A 21728-nucleotide genomic window follows, 5' to 3' on the forward strand; every position below is an offset into this window, starting at 1 on the left:
CTAAGACTCCTGATAAGGCCGAACTTGTCAGGAATAGAACATTCTAGGGAATTGTTATTTAAAGGATCTGCTGCCTTTTATAGCTCTTCACAACGTATGTCAAGTCAAAATTTGGTGAACTCTGTAGCCATAGTAACCTTTCCGAGACCCTCCTAGCAACGTCTGCTCTTCCTCAGGAAGATGAAGAAGGCCAACCTCCCTCCTCCCATCCTCACATCGTTCTACCGAGGGACCACTGAGATGTTCTCTGCTGCTACATCACTGTCTGGTACGGGAACTGCACTGTCCCTGAGCAGAAGGTCCTGCAGCGGATAGTGAAGACAGCAGAGCGCATCATCTGGGTTCCACTTCCACCATCTCTAAGCTCTACCAGAAACACCTCGTCCCTCGAGCTCGGAACATAACAAAGGACTCTCACCACCTGTCACATGCCCTGTTCTCCATCCTAACATCTGGCAGACGGTTCCGCAGCATCAGAACAGTAACTGCCAGACACGGCAAGAGCTTCTTCTCCCAATCAGTCAGAGGCCTCAATGCACCGGCATCACCAAGACCACCACTCAACAAGAATGCACCTCCAGCCTTATACACCTGATAACATCCTGACCATTCTGCACGTGTTCATCTAGTCTTGTGTCCTGTTTGAAATGTCCAGCAGATCCACTTACAAGCATCTTACATGATGTTGTCCAGTTATGTCCTTGTTTAGTGTACAGAGGAGTTCTCTTAAGAGAGAACCTGTACTGTATTTAAGTTTTAGTGACTATAGTTTAGTTTAGTGTGTATATACATATCTTTTATAATGATTGCACTATGGGGGGTCTGTGTGAAATATTATTTTAATACCTGGTATACTGTGTACACCGTTGTACTGACAATAAACCAATTCTGAATGTTTAGAGAGTAACCAGTCCGGGTCTTCATTACGCACAGCAGGTTACGTACAGCAGGTTTACCGGCTAGATGGGGATGAGGTTAAAAGGATACAGAGATCAGTCCTGGTATTGGATGGGAGTCCAAGATACTGGATTTCCTGTCAGAGAGACCTCAGTCCGCCCGAATCGGCGAGAACGTTTCCAGCACCATCAAGCTGAGTACCGGAGCCCCTCAGGGCTGCGTTCTCAGTCCACTTCTGTTCACACTCCTGACTCACGACCGCACCGCCCTGCACAGCTCGAACCACATCATCAAATTCACCGACGACACGACCGCGGTGGGGCTCATCAGCAACAACGATGAGGTACAGCAGCTGGCCGCCTGGTGTAGTGAGAACAACCTGTCGCTGAATGTGGACAAAACGAAGGAAATGATTGTCGACTTCAGGAGAACTTGCCCCACCCACACCCCACTCAGCATCCACGGCTCCACGGTTGAGACTGTAAAAGACACCAAGTTCCTGGGAGTCCACATCTCAGACGATCTCACCTGGACCACCAACATCACCTCCATTACCAAAAAGGCCCAGCAGCGTCTCCACTTTCTGAGACGGCTGAAGCGAGCCAACCTGCCCCCTCCCACCCTCACCGCGTTCTACAGGGGCACCATGGAGAGTGTCCTGACCAGGTGCATCTCCGCCTGGTTCTACAAGCGCTGCATCAGAAGAGCCTCCTGCATCGTGCTCGACCCCTCACATCCATCACATGGACTTTTTACACTCCTTCCATCCGGCAGACGCTACCACAGCATCAGGTCTCGATGGACACTTTTTAACACTACATTTTTAGCTAAAATGTATATTTTGTATCTTATTTATTTATATATTGTATTTCATGTGACGCATCTGTTTTTTTGTTGTCTACTTTTATGTTGCACTGTGTAAACTGGAGCCAGGTCTTCTCGTCTCTCTGTACAATATATAGAAGAGATGACAATAAAGGTCACTTGAACTTGAACTTGAAGTGAGAACATGGTCCATCCTGGTTGTTCTCCCCACACGTTTCTCCAGGAGGGCGGTGATGGGCGGAGCTACACCTGTCCTGCAGCCAACCAGCCTGCTCTGCGTTTCATTTCACACTATTACAATATTCATTCAGGAACATTAAGGAATATTCCCACTTTCCAGGTATTAAGAAGCGTATTATAACACCTCTTTTTATTCGTAATGACAACTTTCATCACTCTACATGTCGTACAATGAGGATTTAATGAGAATTTCAGGAGAACTTTGCTCTGTCTCCTGTGAGAAGTTGCAGAGTCCCGCCGCCAGGCCCGTCCTTCCCCGCCGCAGCTCCGCGGTAAACGAGCGCCGCCTCTGCGCTCTCGTCACCGGCGTAACCCGGACGTGAAGCGCCGCCTGGAGAAGGTCCGCTCCGGTCGCCCCGTGTGTTCGGGTGGAAAGAGCTGGATCCGCCGCCGCCGAGAGCCCGAGGACCCGCAGCCGGTAAGCCTCCCTCTGTCTGCGGGGAGCGGGTTTAATTCCGCAGGCGGGTCCCGGTTCTCCGCTTTCACCCCCTTTATTCAGGCTGCACGGTTAGCTAAGCGGCTAGGCTAGCTGGTGCCCGAGGAGGCGACATGCGACACCCGTGCGGCAGTGACGGCGCTGGGTCCCCGCCGCGTCCCCGCCGGGGGTCGGAGCGGCTGGCGGCCTCGGGACTGCGCGGTTACCGGATCTTCTGCGATTTCGCCTTTATTTATTGTAGCTTGGGAGATGGGGCCTGTGCGTCAATTCACCCCTGCCAAATAGTGATCCAACGTGCGCGATATTCTACGCGCTTGCGCAGTGTGCCGTTCTTGCGTATCCTGCCAAATAGTGGTATTTACCGTGTTTTCCTGTGACGCGCATGCGCAGTGAGGCGCTGCGGGGTGATGTTGCCAGAAAGTGAGCTGGAGCTCCAGAAGTGGAGGCTGCTGTTGCTGCAGTGCAGAAGATGTGATTAGGAGGTTTACATGGACATGTTGTCAGAACACGTTCCTCCCCGGCACCCGTTACCCGTCCGTGAAACCTCCCTGATGCGGCAGGTTCTGCTGCTTTCCCTGCGTTGTGACCCGCTTTCTTCTAATCCAATACTAGTATTCAGGGCTCGATAGCGTCATGATGTTTAATCATTATTCCAACACCAGCACGTAAACAGCCCATTACTGCACAGAAGACCCACAAACAGCTCTTACTGCATTATTTTATTCTTTTATAAAGGATTATCAATTAATCTTCCAGTTTGTTAGAATATTATTGGGGCAGTGGTGGCCTAGTGGTCCCGCAATCAGAAGGTTGTGGGTTTGCAAGCCGACCTGCGAAGGTCCCACTGAGGTCCCCTTGATCTCAGAACCGTCCCCACGCACTGCCTGTCATGGTGCCCACTGTAACCAAGGGTGACGGTTAAATACAGAGGACACGTTTCACTGTGTCACCGTGTGCTGTGCTGCAGTGTTTCGACATTCACGTCAATGGAAGTTATTGCTTTGCTATATAGTTGAATTGTAATATGATGTAATTATATTAGTATTACTTCCCAATAAATGTGTGTTGTGTTATAAACCGATTCCCATGAAACCAGTGACTTTTATAGTTTGGGTCGTAATAAATGTGGAAAGTTCTTGTCTTCCTGGCCGTGATGTTGTTAATGATTATGAGTCTGTAATTTGCTCATCATACTTCACACGACGCTCCGGAGCTAAAACTTCCCTGGGAAATTATCCGGAATGTGAAACGGTGGAATGGCGGTTTCATTGGGAAAACTTTGGCTCCATCTTTAATTGTTCGCCACTCTTGGCGGATTTTCCTTCGCTGGATGGAAAGGCAGAAATTTATTTTTTCCGGTTCTCATTTCTCCGATGATAAATGTTCTCTACATAATGGCGGTTTTTAATAACGTTCCGTGCCGTGTGTCATTTTCTGAAGATGTAACGTCCAAGCCAGGAGAGGGTGGAGCAGCGTGTTTGGAAAAACATGAAAGAATTCCAGGTGGAAAAATGGGAACGGGATTCCTGGTCGGATTCCTTCATTAGTCATTCCGACGTGCGTGCGATTCGTGCTGATTGTTTGGAGGATTGCGGAGAAGCGGATTTCTAAATTTAGCGGAAGGCCCGGGGCGTTCCTCTCTCATCTTCTGATGTCCGAGATGTTTTACCACGTTCAGCCCCTCACCCTTCAGGATGGGGATCCTGTGTGTGTATATGGTGCGTGTGTATGGTGTGTATATGGTGCGTGTGTATGGTGTGTGTATGGTGTGTGTGTGTGTATGGTGTGTGTGTGTGTGTGTGTATATGGTGCATGTGTATGATGTGTGTGTGTGTATGGTGTGTGCGTGTGTGCGTGTGTGTGTATATGGTGCATGTGTATGATGTGTGTGTGTATAAGGTGTGTGTGTGTGTGTGTGTATATGGTGCGTGTGTGTATATGGTGTGTGTGCGTGTGCGTGTGTATATGGTGCGTGTATATGGTGTGTGTGTGTGTATATGGTGTGTGTGTGTGTGTGTGTGTATATGGTGCGTGTATATGGGTGTGTGTGGTGTGTGTGTAATGTCTGTGTGTGTGTGCGTGTATATGGTGCGTGTGTGTATATGGTCTGTGTGTGTATGGATGGTGTGTGTGTGTGTGTGTATATGGTCTGTGTGTGTATGGATGGTGTGTGTGTGTGTGTGTATATGGTCTGTGTGTGTGTGTGTGTGTGTGTGTGTGTGTGTGGACGAGAATCGGCTCGTTTTTCATGCCGCTGATTGCCGCTGTTGAGGGATTGAATTTGTTTGTGGGGGAAATTGGAATATGGATCGCGCCTCACAAATGGCTGCCTGCTCCACAGATCCTGGATGAAATATTTTATTTCTTTCTCTTGCTGCTGTTGAATGTGTGTGTGTGTGTGTGTGTGTGTGTGTGTGTGTGTGTGTGTGTGTGTGTGAGTGAGAGAGCGAGAGAGCGAGACAGAGACATCGCCAGTATTCCAGCTTTTTCCAAACTGTTAAGCAATTTTCTCTGGGATGAATAAAGTTTTCTGATTCTCTTACACACACACACACACACACACACACACACACACACACACACACCATACACTATACACACACACACTAACACATACCATACATACACACACACACACACACACACACACACACACACACACTAACACATACCATACATACACACACACACACACAACACACACATACAGACACACACACACACACACACACATACCATACACACACACACACACACACTATACACACACACACACACACACCCACACACCATACACTATACACACACACACACACACACACACACCATACACTATACACACACACACACACTAACACATACACCATACATACACACACAAACACACAGGTTGGTGGAGATGTCGAACAGTACACTGGCGCTCCGGCTGAACCAGTGAAGATGATGGAGGTCTCAGGTTGGTGGTGATGTGGTAGTTGTAGGAGGAACAGTAGAACAGCGCTCCGGCTGAACCAGTGAGGATGATGAAGGTCTCAGGTTGGTGGTGATGTGGTAGTTGTAGGAGGAACAGTAGAACAGCGCTCCGGCTGAACCAGTGAGGATGATGATGGTCTCAGGTTGGTGGTGATGTGGAACAGTAGAACAGCGCTCCGGCTGAACCAGTGAGGATGATGATGGTCTCAGGTTGGTGGAGATGTGGAACAGTACACTGGCGCTCCGGCTGAACCAGTGAGGATGATGATGGTCTCAGGTTGGTGGTGATGTGGAACAGTAGAATGGTGCTCCGGCTGAACCAGTGAGGATGATGATGGTCTCAGGTTGGTGGAGATGTGGAACAGTACACTGGCACTCCGGCTGAACCAGTGAGGATGATGAAGGTCTCAGGTTGGTGGTGATGTGGAACAGTAGAATGGTGCTCCGGCTGAACCAGTGAGGATGATGATGGTCTCAGGTTGGTGGTGATGTGGAACAGTACACTGGCGCTCCGGCTGAACCAGTGAGGATGATGATGGTCTCAGGTTGGTGGTGATGTGGAACAGTAGAATGGCGCTCCGGCTGAACCAGTGAAGATGATGGAGGTCTCAGGTTGGTGGTGATGTGGTAGTTGTAGGAGGAACAGTAGAACAGCGCTCCGGCTGAACCAGTGAGGATGATGAAGGTCTCAGGTTGGTGGTGATGTGGAACAGTACACTGGCACTCCGGATGAACCAGCGAAGATGATGGAGGTCTCAGGTTGGTGGTGATGTGATAGTTGTAGGAGGAACAGTAGAACAGCGCTCCGGCTGAACCAGTGAGGATGATGAAGGTCTCAGGTTGGTGGTGATGTGGAACAGTACACTGGCGCTCCGGCTGAACCAGTGAAGATGATGGAGGTCTCAGGTTGGTGGTGATGTGGTAGTTGTAGGAGGAACAGTAGAACAGCGCTCCGGCTGAACCAGTGAGGATGATGATGGTCTCAGGTTGGTGGAGATGTGGAACAGTACACTGGCGCTCCGGCTGAACCAGTGAGGATGATGAAGGTCTCAGGTTGGTGGTGATGTGGAACAGTACACTGGCACTCCGGATGAACCAGCGAAGATGATGGAGGTCTCAGGTTGGTGGTGATGTGATAGTTGTAGGAGGAACAGTAGAACAGCGCTCCGGCTGAACCAGTGAGGATGATGAAGGTCTCAGGTTGGTGGTGATGTGGAACAGTACACTGCCGCTCCGGCTGAACCAGTGAGGATGATGATGGTCTCAGGTTGGTGGTGATGTGGAACAGTAGAATGGTGCTCCGGCTGAACCAGTGAGGATGATGATGGTCTCAGGTTGGTGGAGATGTGGAACAGTACACTGGCACTCCGGCTGAACCAGTGAGGATGATGAAGGTCTCAGGTTGGTGGTGATGTGGAACAGTAGAATGGTGCTCCGGCTGAACCAGTGAGGATGATGATGGTCTCAGGTTGGTGGTGATGTGGAACAGTAGAATGGTGCTCCGGCTGAACCAGTGAGGATGATGATGGTCTCAGGTTGGTGGAGATGTGGAACAGTACACTGGCACTCCGGCTGAACCAGTGATGGTGATGATGAAGGTCTCAGGTTGGTGGTGATGTGGTAGTTGTAGGAGGAACAGTAGAACAGCGCTCCGGCTGAACCAGTGAGGATGATGAAGGTCTCAGGTTGGTGGTGATGTGGAACAGTAGAATGGTGCTCCGGCTGAACCAGTGAGGATGATGATGGTCTCAGGTTGGTGGAGATGTGGAACAGTACACTGGCGCTCCGGCTGAACCAGTGAGGATGATGAAGGTCTCAGGTTGGTGGTGATGTGGAACTGTAGAATGGCGCTCCGGCTGAACCAGTGAGGATGATGATGGTCTCAGGTTGGTGGAGATGTGGAACAGTAGAACGGCACTCAGGCTGAACCAGTGAGGATGATGAAGGTCTCAGGTTGGTGGTGATGTGGAACAGTAGAAAGGCGCTCCGGCTGAACCAGTGATGGTGATGATGAAGGTCTCAGGTTGGTGGAGATGTGGAACAGTAGAACGGCGCTCCGGCTGAACCAGTGATGGTGATGATGAAGGTCTCAGGTTGGTGGAGATGTCGAACAGTACACTGGCGCTCCGGCTGAACCAGTGATGGTGATGATGAAGGTCTCAGGTTGGTGGAGATGTGGAACAGTAGAACGCCGCTCCGGCTGAACCAGTGAGGATGATGAAGGTCTCAGGTTGGTGGAGATGTGGAACAGTAGAACGGCGCTCCGGCTGAACCAGTGATTATGATGGAGGTCTCAGGTTGGCGGTGATGTGGTAGTTGTAGGAGGAACAGTAGAACAGCGCTCCGGCTGAACCAGTGAGGATGATGAAGGTCTCAGGTTGTTTGAGATGTGGAACAGTACACTGGCGCTCCGGCTGAACCAGTGAGGATGATGATGGTCTCAGGTTGGTGGAGATGTGGAACAGTAGAATGGCGCTCCGGCTGAACCAGTGAGGATGATGAAGGTCTCAGGTTGTTTGAGATGTGGAACAGTACACTGGCGCTCCGGCTGAACCAGTGAGGATGATGATGGTCTCAGGTGGTGGAGATGTGGAACAGTAGAACGGCGCTCCGGCTGAACCAGTGAGGATGATGAAGGTCTCAGGTTGGTGGAGATGTGGAACAGTAGAACGGCGCTCCGGCTGAACCAGTGAGGATGATGAAGGTCTCAGGTTGTTTGAGATGTGGAACAGTACACTGGCGCTCCGGCTGAACCAGTGAGGATGATGATGGTCTCAGGTTGGTGGAGATGTGGAACAGTAGAACGGCGCTCCGGCTGAACCAGTGAGGATGATGAAGGTCTCAGGTTGGTGGAGATGTGGAACAGTAGAACGGCGCTCCGGCTGAACCAGTGATTATGATGGAGGTCTCAGGTTGGCGGTGATGTGGTAGTTGTAGGAGGAACAGTAGAACAGCGCTCCGGCTGAACCAGTGAGGATGATGAAGGTCTCAGGTTGTTTGAGATGTGGAACAGTACACTGGCGCTCCGGCTGAACCAGTGAGGATGATGATTGTCTCAGGTTGGTGGAGATGTGGAACAGTAGAACGGCGCTCCGGCTGAACCAGTGAGGATGATGAAGGTCTCAGGTTGGTGGAGATGTGGAACAGTAGAACGGCGCTCCGGCTGAACCAGTGAGGATGATGAAGGTCTCAGGTTGTTTGAGATGTGGAACAGTAGAACGGTGCTCCGGCTGAACCAGTGAGTATGATGAAGGTCTCAGGCTGGTGGAGATGTGGTAGTTGTAGGAGGAACAGTAGAACGGCGCTCCGGCTGAACCAGTGATGGTGATGATGAAGGTCTCAGGTTGGTGGAGATGTGGAACAGTAGAACGGCGCTCCGGCTGAACCAGTGATGGTGATGATGAATGTCTCAGGTTGGTGGAGATGTGGAACAGTAGAACGGCGCTCCGGCTGAACCAGTGATAGTGATGATGAAGGTCTCAGGTTGGTGGAGATGTGGAACAGTAGAACGGCGCTCCGGCTGAACCAGTGAGGATGATGAAGGTCTCAGGTTGGTGGAGATGTGGAACAGTACACTGGCGATCCGGCTGAACCAGTGAGGATGATGAAGGTCTCAGGTTGGTGGAGATGTGGAACAGTAGAATGGCACTCCGGCTGAACCAGTGAGGATGATGAAGGTCTCAGGTTGGTGGAGATGTGGTAGTTGTAGGAGGAACAGTAGAACGGCGCTCCGGCTGAACCAGTGATGGTGATGATGAAGGTCTCAGGTTGGTGGAGATGTGGAACAGTAGAACGGCGCTCCGGCTGAACCAGTGATGGTGATGATGAAGGTCTCAGGTTGGTGGAGATGTGGAACAGTAGAACTGCCCTCCGGCTGAACCAGTGATGGTGATGATGGAAGGTCTCAGGCTGGTGGAGATGTGGAACAGTAGAACTGCCCTCCGGCTGAACCAGTGATGGTGATGAAGGTCTCAGGTTGGTGGAGATGTGGAACAGTAGAACGGCGCTCCGGCTGAACCAGTGATGGTGATGAAGGTCTCAGGTTGGTGGAGATGTGGAACAGTAGAACGGCGCTCCGGCTGAACCAGTGATGGTGATGATGAAGGTCTCAGGTTGGTGGAGATGTGGAACAGTACACTGGCGATCCGGCTGAACCAGTGAGGATGATGAAGGTCTCAGGTTGGTGGAGATGTGGAACAGTAGAACGGCGCTCCGGCTGAACCAGTGAGGATGATGAAGGTCTCAGGTTGGTGGAGATGTGGAACAGTAGAACGGCGCTCCGGCTGAACCAGTGAGGATGATGAAGGTCTCAGGTTGGTGGAGATGTGGAACAGTAGAACGGCGCTCCGGCTAATGAGAAAAGTGGCGAGCGGTACGGTGACGCTGGAATCGATACCAGGCTGAAATGGGCTGGTTCTCCGGCGCGGTGATGGCGGCTGGAATATGAAACTCGGCGGCCTGATTGTCCGAACAGCCCAGTGCGTATCGATCGGACTTCGCTTCCAATTACAGCCCCTGAGCGCCGTCACGGCAACCGCGTCCCTGTTACACAACAAAGTACGGTGCCGTACGGACTCATTTATTAACTGTGATTGTTCTGGAACTGCAGCCATTCTGGACTCTTCTGTATGATGCAGGATACGTGAAAATAACGGTGTTTTGGATGCTGCAGTTTAACCTTCTGTAGAATCATAACCTGCTCTGGCTGGATCATGAAGGTACAGCAGAAAAATCAATTATACAATGTCGTTCAGGGATCAACTTGGGATCATTTTTTATGATCACGATAGCCAAGTAACGTAAAACTAGCAAAGAGCGAAACGGCTGGAAATTCGCGGCCCTCCTCCGCGCCATTTCCACTCACGTTATTACAACAGGAACGGGGAACATGACGTTGGCCAGAACCAAACCATTTAAAAAATAAATGGCACTGCTAATATTAGAATAATATCAGAATAATTATGAGCAAATTGAATGTTCAGTATGGGAAAGTATATTGTGGTATATTGTGAACCTGTTACGTTTGTTACGTTTGTGTGTGTGTGTGCGCTTATTTTTTTTCTTCCATTAAATGAACAGATAAACAGAAACAAGATAAATCTGTATTCATTTTGTGGGGTTTATTCTTATAAATGAACCATCTTTAATCTAATTGATTATATTAGTCATCTGATTCTGCTTTTGTGTAGTGTTCAGGATTCAACGTTCTGTTAAAACGTTTGTGTGTGCATGTGTGTGTTTGTGTGTGTGTGTGAGAGAGAGAGAGAGAGAACAGATCACCGGATGTAACATAATGGAGGGAATAATGGTCGCAGGTTTCTTCATAAAATAAATGAGTTCAGTTTTGCCACTGGCGCTCCTTTAATTTGTATGCAAATTCTATGCAAAACAGCAACAAAAAACCCCACCCTAAATTCCAGTCCTGGATTAAGAGCTGCTGTACTTTCTGTCATTTTCTGTATTTGTATCTTATTATAATAATTTTATAGACAAGAACGGGGAATAAAAGAGTATAAAATACGAGCAGTTTGAACAGAATGGACTGTAGGGACGACGGAGAAGACCTGCCGCGCTCACTAAATAGATTATTTGACCGGCGCTTCCACTCCACGCATCCATGCGAACAGAAGATCAGAGTGCAGGAGATGCTGAGATGATCTTCAGATGTTCTTCAGGCGCAGTTTAATAGGACAGTTTGGTGTGTGATGGTGCTGCGGTCTACACCAGAAAATAATATTTTTTTCCCTGTAAAATATCTCAAATAGCTAATAAAGTGTTGAAAATTCACTTCATTATCAATACGTTGCGATGCAGAATCATCCGATGCTATACAGAACATGATGGATGACATCATAATGACGTTGCTTGGTGATTTTCTAGTTCGAAATTAATAAAGTAAAATAAAGTGAAGTGATTGTCACATGTGATGCACAGCACACGGTGCACACAGTGAAATTTGTCCTCTGCATTTAACCCATCACCCTGAGTGAGCAGTGGGCACCATGACAGGCGCCCGGGGAGCAGTGTGTGGGGACGGTGCTTTGCTCAGGGGCACCTCAGTGGTACCTTGGCAGATCGGGATTTGAGCCGGCAACCTTCTGGTTACGGGGCCGCTTCCTTAACCGCTAGGCCACCACTGTTGAACGCCCGCTGCAACAAAGTCCAAGTACTACTGAAAGTTGGCCATCGACCCGACGTACAGATACACAACACAGTAAGTTGGGCACTTTTAACGCAGACGCTTGTGCTGAACGGCCATGTGGACGCTTTAAAAATGCTCCCCTGACTCAGCGAACGCCCTAAAATCGCCTGGTTCAGACGTACGTGTGAATACCGTAATCACTGATTACGTATTTCAGAACATCGTGTGAAGTCATGTACAGAAAGGAACAGATCGAGAATCATGAGACGGTGGCGGTTAACGCCTCTAATGTCTAATGAGGCTGGAGATTGGGGTTGTGCAGCTTCTGCAGGTTTGTATGTTGGTATAATTTCTTAGAAGATCTACTTGTCAAGCATCAATAATCGGAACGGGTTCCCAGATGATTCGTATATATCAGTATAAGTCTGCTGGAATTCGGGTCAGAAAGCACCACTAGGTGGCGCTGTTGGCAGGTTGCCTTGTGACCACATGTCAGATGTGATGTCACCCTCAGTGCGCCTGATCCAGGGTGCTGTCCTGTGGTTTGGCATCATTAAACTGGGTAGAAGTGAAAACCCGGTCTGGATTTGTACTGGAGTTGTGAGAGATTTCACCGACGTGTATGAACGACTGAACACACACACACACACACACACACACACACACGTGGTTTTATAACGACATCAACACCTCCACACCAAAGTCACGTATCAGTCGGTGTCCATCTCCACCGCTCCTCCTCCACGTCTACAGCACCTGTGTCACCATTGTGGTTCCGCTGGGTTTAATGATAAATCAATTCAAGTTAAAGTGTGCGTGTGTGTGTGTGCTTGTGTGTGTCTGAAATAAAACATCTTTACAGAGTGTCGAGTGTCACACACACACAGTCAGCTGGTTGGATCAGGTTCCTGTCAGAGGTGGATTTGAATTCACATTTAAATTGGCTGCTGGATTAGTTTGTGTGGTGTTATGGCAGGAAACACACACACACACACACACACACACACACACTTGACTCTGCTGTTCTCTTGTCGTTTCCATCTGTTACATGGTTTCACTCGGAATGATTCCCTTTTTCTTGCTTCTGTATGCGTTTCTTTATAATTCTCCTCCCGCTGCTGTGTGTGTGTGTGTGTGTGTGTGTGTGTGTGTGTGTGTGTGTGTGTGGATGCTCTGGTCATATTTAGATCAGTTTAGAATGCTGCGCTGTTCTGTATGTTCCATGCAGCAGCAGGAACAGTTCTGTCCCATGTTGTGTCTTCTTTTCTACTTCGCTGAAGGGCCAGTGGTGGCCTGGCGGTTAAGGAAGTGGCCCCGTAATCAGAAGGTTCGAATCCCGATCTGCCGAGGTTCCACTGAGGGGCCACTGGTTAAAGTGAAGTGATTGTCACATTTTTACATTTACGGCATTTATGAGACGCCCTTATCCAGAGCAACTAAGTCAGTAGTTACAGGGACAGTCCCCCCCTGGAGACACTCAGGGTTAAGTGTCTTGCTCAGGGACACAATGGTAGTAAGTGGGGTTTGAACCCGGGTCTTCTAGTTCATAGGTGAGTGTGTTACCCGCTAGGCTACTACCACTTTCACTTTACTCCTGAGGGCCCTGCCTTCATCTTTGGGTTCTGTGCCTTAAACACCATTAATGTTCCATGTGAACTTGTTCCCTCAGATGAGAACTCGATGTTCTGATACTGTTTTCATTTCCAGTTATGAGGTTATTATGCACATGAGGCCTGAAGCTATTTATATGATCCACTCATGACCCGTCAAGGTTCTACGTATTTATTATTTCTTACATAATGAAGCAGTAAGATCCCAGAATGCCCTGCGTATTGCTGGTGTGCTTCCTACATGTATTGATTTATTGATGTGGAACGTCTCGTCCTGGCTAATTACAGGTTCTCTTCCAACAGGGTGTCAAAGTGGAGGAATGCTCTCAGATGGACCTCTGAAGGTGCTCTCCTCTTGGTTCTCTGACCTTCTCCTTTCATTTCGGTCTCTTTGTGTTGACTGGATCAACAAACATGAGCATTGAGTTACGGTCTAACACGTTCTGGGTCCATGATCAGTTCTTGGTTGGTCCTCACAGAATATTCCGAGTTGTTCTATGAGCCCGTCACCGGTTTCATGTGAGACCTAGAATCTCAACTAGTATTACTTTTGCTGCTTTTCTCCTTCGTTGAAGTCCACATTCCTTGGAGGACCTGGTCTTTGCTTTGTTGTTCTGAGACCTGCCCGACATTTGACCTCGAATCTGGCCTTTGGGGGCTTTGGGTTTTTTCTCTGTTGGCATCTGCACATTTCCGGTATTTAACATTTCGCCTGGAATGGACACACCTGTTCGGAACAGAACATCCTGTTTAGTAGTGATGGTGTGAGGACGGAGGAGTGGAGATGTCCCAGTCGATGCTTCTGGTTGTGAATTATGACGAGAGACGGGCTGTATGGCCACTTCTGGACTCGCTGTATGTTCTGTATGTTCTTTTTGGGGCAGTGGTGGCCTAGCGGTTAAGGAAGCGGCCCCGTAATCAGAAGGTTGCCGATCCGCCAAGGTGCCACTGAGGTGCCACTGAGCAAAGCACCGTCCCCACACACTGCTCCCCGGGCGCCTGTCATGGCCGCCCACTGCTCACTCAGGGTGATGGGTTAAATGCAGAGGACACATTTCACTGTGTGCATCGTGTGCTGTGACGATCACTTCACTTTACTTTAGAGCTCATGACCTGCTTCAGAACTGGCTGAGGCTTGTGAAAGAGAACATGGTCAATCGTGGTGCAGATGGAGTAACCACTGATTCTGATGGTTCTTTAATGTGACTCGCGGTAATGAACGTTCCCTCCTTCGCCTCATCACACGTCTCAGATGAAATGAGCCCAACTTCATTAAACTCTTCCAATCAGCACAAGTGAAAGTAAGCAGAACCCAGGCGGAACAGGCCCCAGATCAGTGTTATTAAAAGTGAGCCGTGTGCGGTTCCTCTTCTTTGTTCTCAGTTCCACGCTGTCGGTGGTGGGCAGACGGACGGACGGACGCAGCAGCTGGCCCTGCCATGGCAGATCCAGCCCTCGCAGATGTGTGACGGACTTTGATCTTGACTCGGTGAGTAGCACCTGCGCTGTGGCACTGGAGGAGGGGACAAATTATTCTCTGTCACTCATTGGGACAGCATGATCAAACGGATCGGCGATCGGCTGATCAAGTCTGACGTAATTCTGGTTTTAAACCGCACAGCACGCCTACAGATACAGTAAAATGGCGAGGCCGAGCGGAGTTTGGGACAAAGGACAACAATGACTGAAAGAATTGAACGAGGGGGGCGAGTGAAGTACCAGACGTTCAGCAGAACCCGGGGCGTGGTTCACCACCCTCACAATCCCACCACGTAATCGGTTTCTATAGATACCGCCCCCTAGGCCATACATACACAATTTCCTTCGGGATTAATAAAGTTTGATTAAAGTTTCTGATTATAAATCAAGAAAATCTGCCACATTCACCAATTTTACTCACAAATGTACATGAAAAATGAGGATGATGATGATGAGGAATTTAAAATGTAGAGACAATATTCACAAAGAATACAATTATACCTCAGCATGATTAGTGAAAGTGACGTGATGGTCATTGTGAAACACTGCAGCACAGCACACGGTGACACGGTGAAACGTGTCCTCTGTATTTAACCAGTGGGCACCATGACAGGCGCCCGGGGAGCAGCGTGTGGGGACGGGACCTTTATCAAGGGGACCTCAGTGGCACCATCGGCACTCGAACCCACAACCTCCTGATTGCGGGTCCACTTCCTCACCCGCCAGGCCACCACCGGCCCTGTGTTGAAATGTGTGAAAGGAAGGACGTGAGTGAGTGATGCAGCCTGAAGGTCCACACCTTCACGATTAGCTGTCCAACGTTAGCATCTCATTCCACTGCTGTTCTAGTTGAGGGTGGTTTTCCCTGCGTGGACTCTCAAGCGGGACTCTACACGTGTCTCAGTATTTGATGATGTGGGACGTTCAGTATGACCTGAGTGTTTCTGTATTTCAAGCAGTCTCAGCCTGACGATGATGATGATTATCGGTGTGTTGTGTTCACATTGATGAACCTGTTGTGTATACGTACGGATGTTCTACATGTACTTTAATTAGGTACTGGACCTCGGTATCAGCTGCTCGTTCTTTCCGGAGGTTCCCAGTGGAACCCAGTCCATCTTCATCTGCACCTCGCCCGTCCTCATCACGTCCCCTCTCGCGGGCTCTTTCTGTTGTTGTGGTTGCTGGGGTAACGGCGGTGTTGGGATCGGTCCTGTTTAAAATGATTATCTGAATGGAGTCTCTGCTCTCCATCTCTTTCTCTCCGTTCTCTTTGGTCTCTCACTCTTTTCATCTCCTCGTGATCCTCGTTCCAGCCGCCTCCCCCCTTCTCCAGGTTTCAGCAGCCTCTTCATTTTCACCGTCACCTCGTTCCCTTTGTCCTGTTGTCTGGTTTCCGGGGTGACTGTGATTGGGTGGAGGTGGCAGGAACGTGTCCGTCTGGAATGACGCGCTCGTGCTGCTCCACAGAGCCGCTCTTCTTTAATGGGCGGCTTCTCCTTACTTTTACTCAAACTTCTGCAGTGTTTTCATCCCTCTTCAGCATGTGTGTGTGTGTGTGTGTGTGGTCTGATGACTCGTAATGAAGAAAGAAGAATGGTGTGGAGCAGCGTTAGAACACCTGACCTCACCATCTGGAGATCTTCCAGAGTGTAGCGCTTCCAGGATCAGGTGTCCTCTGCCCACCCTGGCATGACTTCATCATGGAGATGGTGGTTCCTGGAGATGTAGAGCAACAGCCAATCATCAGCGAGTTCAGCCTGACCGTGACTATCACCTGGAACCCAGCGGAATCAAGGCGTGGTTTTTATACTCTGTTCTGATCATGGATGCAGGCTGTACATCTCAAGCCTTGAAAACGACACACAATCACGTCATGAACTACGGTCCCATCACAGCTCCATCTGGTGGTGCTTCCTTATGTGACATTGGTTCTGTGGGGTTGAGGTCTTGTGTTATAGTGCCCCCTTTTGTGCATTATTGTTGTGCATATTACCCACAGTTCATCACAATATTTTGTGTGTGTGTGTAAATTTGGTAATTGGGTGTCTGTGCTGGAGCTGGTATCTCCTCTGTCGTGGTGGGATCATCAGACAGATGGAGCTGAACTTATTAACGCCGGTACCTTCCTGAAAAGAGCAGAAAAGAGCAGCGTATTGCCCCTCCTCTCCAGCTCTCGTCTCATGAAAAGAGCAACACCTCACCCGTCTCCGTCCTTTCTTCCGCGTTCTCCAGGCGGTCTCGGGCGGGGCGTGCTGGGGTTTGGTGTGTGCGTTCCTTCATTAGAGGCCCACGGTGGCGTCTCTGGACTCGAGGACCTTTCATTTCTCCATCGCTGGCTCCTTTTTACAAAAACTGGCAGATGTGACCTTTGTCCCCATGACGTCACTGTCCTCTGCAGATCTTCCTCCATGGTGTTCAGTCTGTAGAACACTGCTGGACTGGAGCTTCAGTTGTTTACCAGTTTATGCTTTATGCTGAGTTAATATTTCCTGATTCCACTTACAATTAGAGGCGTTAATGAAGGTGACTGGAATTCGGAGATACACAGCAGCACAGCACACGGTGCACACAGTGAAACGTGTCCTCTGTATTTAACCATCACCTTTGGTGAGCAGTGGGCACCATGACAGGCGCCCGGGGAGTAGTGTGTGGGGACGGGACCTTCATCAAGGGGACCTCGGTGGCACCTTGGCGGATCGGGACTCGAACCGGCAACCTCCTGATTATGGGGCTGCTTCCTTAACCCCGCCCCCCTGCTGCTGGCTCTCTGCTTGAGGAGGTGCAGATGCTGCTGGAGCACCTGCTGTAATTGTTTGGGAAAGAATGAGGCAGGAGGGAGGGGTGGAGAAGATGAGAGGTGCGTGAGGGCCACGCCCTGCGCCTTGATTCAGATTGGTCTCTAATTGGAAAGACGCCGTTCTGGCTCGTTTTGGGATCCTACTTTTTTTGACCTCTAGGACGGGGTGTTACATCTTGGTGACCTGGTGGAGATGCTGGAACGATTCCTGTCATCACGATGCAGCAGGGGGACGGATAAAAGGGAGGTGTGGTGGCACATGGGTTGCGCGCCAGCGCTACTGTCGGGCCGATTTGGCCATGGCGGCAGGATCAGAAGAGATTACTACCAACGGCAGGGAGGGGGGTGGTTGAAGTGGCTTTGTCTCCTCCACCCAGGACTCGCGCTTATTATGGCGCTCTGTAAACACGCCTGAAATCCCCCTGAGAGCGATAATTCACCTGCAAAGTCACGCTGGAGGACAGTCACAAGGGGGAAAATAAAACCACATTTACTAATGCTGAATTCTAGAATCGTGTTATTGACCGCTGTCTGAATAGAATAAGTCTTTTCGGCGGCCTGTCGTAATTTTAGTTTTAGTCGAGTCGTTGCGTCCAGCTGTCATTTTAGTCTTTATTAGTCTTGGTCAAGTCTCAGTTGACACAATGTAAGCATTTTAGTCAGAATTATCCATGTATATTTGAGTCTAGTTTTATTAAATGAAATTTTATTTGTATTAATGCAATTCTATTTAACCAACACAATATAGTACAAATATTTTGTTTTAGTCAAACCAATTTCATAATTTTCAAAAACATAAATCTTATTAATATATTATTGTTATTTTCAACATCCATTCCAGTGGCCGCATTTCTCCCCGGGTTTTTGGACGCACCTTCTCTTTTCTTTCCTACTTTATTGTAAAGAACGTGTCCAAAGATTACTGCTTCTTTATCTCCGGCATAATTATAACGTCTTGGTTTTCTTTCAGTTTAGTTTTTATTTAGTAAACTACGTTTAGTCTTGTTCTTATTCTTCATCAATATTACGTGATCTATTCCGTTATAGTTGTAGTCACATGACCAGAATTCACCCTCTTGTCTTGTTTTCATCACATCATAAAGCTTCGTGGTTGAAGATATTTGGGCAAACACAACACTAAAGAATCGTGTATGATATGAAAGCGGAACATTCTCGTTGCTGGACTCCACGGGATGTGGCCTGGTGTAGAGGTGGCCTCGTCTGGGCCGGTTCCTCTCGCCACACGTAGACCGTGAAAACACCATCGTCTGGACTCGGAGGGTTGGGGAGAGTGGAAAGCGGTGAATTTGCATTTTAATTATAAGATGTATAATTGGAAGGAACGAGTGAACCGGAGCCGCCTTCCACCGAATTTCTTCTCTCCGTCTTCATGCTCCACATTTGGCTCAGAAATGTAACCTCTGAGACATTCTTAAAGTTGTCATTCTGCAGGACTGATGTGAGTGACCTGGACAAGTTCCTGGTCTTCAGATGAGCTAGTTGTGTCGTACCTACTGGGGCGAATTGTACGTATGTTTCGTTATTAGTTATTACGCCTGTGATTGGATGAGTGATCATGTGATCGCCTCCCTCCAATTGGTCTTGAACCCTGTCATTGAAGTGCATTGTGGGATTGGGACAGTTAGAAAGTAGGACACCTTTTTTGTCTGGAGTGTGGTTGGTGGAGCTGTGGTCTTATTATTCAACAAGAGCTTCAGGAAAGTCCATACGCGTTCAAGGACGTGTGTGTGTGTGTGTGTGTGTGTGAGAGATTTCCAGAACTTTCCTGGTTTGGCAGTACACATGAACACTCTTCATTGTGTTTGTTTCAATAAGAGTGTGTGTGTGTGTGTGTGTGTGTGTGTGTGTGTGTGTGTGTGTGTGTGTGTGCAATTTATTGGGTTTGCCTATTTCTCCATGAAATCAATTCCAAATACTAATCGGATTAAGCATATCATGTAGTATGGTGTGTGTGTGTGTGTGTGTGTGTGTGTGTGTCAGCGTTTAATTGATCTCCCTGGTGGTGTGTCAGGGGTAAACTCAGAGCGAGGAGGAAGATCGAGAACTGGGAGCTCCACCTCGTTCTAGAGGAGATCTTTGATCACTTCCATTTTTATACCTATATATATTTTTCTGTATGTCCCTAACGTGTGTGTGTGTGTGTGTGTGTGTGTGTGTGTGAGAGTGTCGTGGATAATTGTCGCCTGCTGTGTTGTCTGGTGGATTGTGGGGGAAGTCGGGTATAAAGAGAGGTGGAGCTTTTATTAGTAATTATTATTATTAAGAGGAGGAGGTGCTAACATTGATCAGAGCAACCCCGACACTGTCACCTGAACGGTGTGTAACCGTGGTAACCTCCCTGTCACTGTATTCAGTCACGTCACCTGCTTCCCTCCAGTTTACATGAATTGTGGGCGTGGCGGGGTGTGGCAGGGCGAATGGCAATAATAACACGTTACCTTACAGTGGAGGAAGCCCCGCCCACATGGCTGATGATCCCCATGGCTACTTGTTGCCATGGCAGCAGATATCCTCTCCTGTAAGCTGTACTGCTGTACTGTAGTCAACCAGCAGAAGTTCTATTTTCAGCAGTTGACCACAGTTGTGCAGTGTGTGTGTGTGTGTGTGTGTGTGTGTGTGAGAGAGAGAGAGAGAGTTATGTTATCAGGACGAGCCACTCGCTGATGTGTTTGTCACCGAAAGTCCTATATTGTGACATGAGCAATGGGGGTGAAAGGCGGGATGAACCGTGTGTGTTCAGCAGACTGGAAGGTTGCTTGGCTGGTTGATGCAGAATGAAGTGTGTCAAGAACAACTGATAAGTACTCTGATGACTACACACACACACACACACACACACAGAGAAATTAATTGCTAGGAAGTCTCAGGTAATTTAAATTGCTAATGAGCGCTGACTTGTTGGCCAACTTTCATGATGAATATTTTATTGTTTTTACGGAGTGAAAAATGCCACCAGTGTTTCTCATCAGATCCAAACTCTAATCACAGAGGAGAGGAAGCGTGTGAGCTGATGCACACGCACACACACACACACACACGAGTCTAATGAAGCCGTGCTTGTGGAGACCAGTGAGGAGATGTTCTTTTTTTTTTTTTTTTGCTGTCCCCCTCCCTAACGTCTAGACTGACGGTGACGTTTTTCTTCTTCTGTCCCCTGATCTGATCTGTCGCTCGTCCTCCACGCCTCCTGTCTCTCTCTCCCACTGCTCGGCGGGTCTGAGGCGCTCCGGCCATGACTCTCCCTTCCAATCACAGGCCAATTACGTGGAAGAGCAGGAGAAGATCCTCGTTAGGGAGGAAGGGGGTTTAAAAACCAATCACTGATCATTATAGAGAGAGAGAGAGAGAGCGAGAGAGAGAGAGAAAGGGTGGAGGTGATGGAGTTCTGCTCTGATACCTGCTGAACTGGGGACCAACCGAGAAGCCGTCCGCATTGACACCCACCGCATTTTCACGGGCCACGCCCACTTAGCACCAATCCCAATACATGCTGGTTTTCACCAAGTTCGCTGCTTTAGTGTTTTTACATCATCTTGTTCGTTGTTTCTGTGGTTTATTGACGTTTCAAAAGCTTTTTTATTTATACGATTTATGTAAAGAACCAATATTTGCAGCAATATTTGCAATATTTTTTTTATTCAATACCTCTGCACTTCACCCTGACAAGCTGTCAATCAACTTCTGGGCCAAATCCTGACTGACGGTGCCACGTTCCTTCATAATCAGGGCTCAAATTTAAGGATTGACCACAAGTCCTCAATTGGATTAAGTTTCGGGGAGTTTCCAAGCTGTTGTTGGTGAAGAACAAGAAGCGGGGGGCAGCGGGGGCCTGGCGGTTAAGGAAGTGGCCCCGTAATCAGAAGGTTGCTGGTTCGAAACCCGATCCGCCAAGGTGCCACTGAGGTCCCCTTGATCTCGGTACCGTCCCCACACACTGCTCCCCGGGCGCCTGTCATGGTGCCCACTGCTCACCGAGGGTTGCTGTAGGAGGACGCTTCTGTACCATTCTTCATTGTGAGTGGATGAGAAGCAGCCATTCTTCTTCTCCGGACAATCATTTGTCCAGACGCTCAAAACAATCAGAAAGGGGCTTGATCAGAGAAACGGACTTCCCCCCAGTCCTCCACCGTCCAATCTCTGTACTTTTGGTGAGCTCCAATGACGACTGCACGTGTTTCCTGGCAGGTAACCATGGTTATCAGAAGAAGAACGATGATTTAAAGCCTCCAGTCTGCTATTCTAACTGTCAGAATCATCTCCAGCCTTGTGCTCCTCAGCTGGATCACCGGAGGATCATCTCAGCAA

At 48.8% G+C, this 21728-nt stretch overlaps 1 protein-coding gene across 2 annotated transcripts in view; it reads left to right on the forward strand.

The window, feature by feature from the left end:
• The first annotated feature begins 2196 nt into the window (after positions 1 to 2196).
• The window catches only part of spop (speckle type BTB/POZ protein), a 37821-nt gene continuing 18289 nt past the window's right edge, over positions 2197 to 21728 (forward strand). Inside the window, exons 1-2 of one of the 2 annotated variants that reach the window (XM_028987412.1) lie at positions 2203 to 2380; positions 14507 to 14612. The gene's annotated coding sequence lies outside the window, so the exon portion shown is untranslated. Of the gene's footprint in view, positions 2381 to 14506; positions 14613 to 21728 lie in introns of both variants that reach the window. The other variant, XM_028987413.1, reaches the window with a different exon arrangement.

This window comes from Denticeps clupeoides, chromosome 7 (genome assembly GCF_900700375.1).
Source record: "Denticeps clupeoides chromosome 7, fDenClu1.1, whole genome shotgun sequence".
Lineage (NCBI taxonomy): Eukaryota > Metazoa > Chordata > Actinopteri > Clupeiformes > Denticipitidae > Denticeps > Denticeps clupeoides.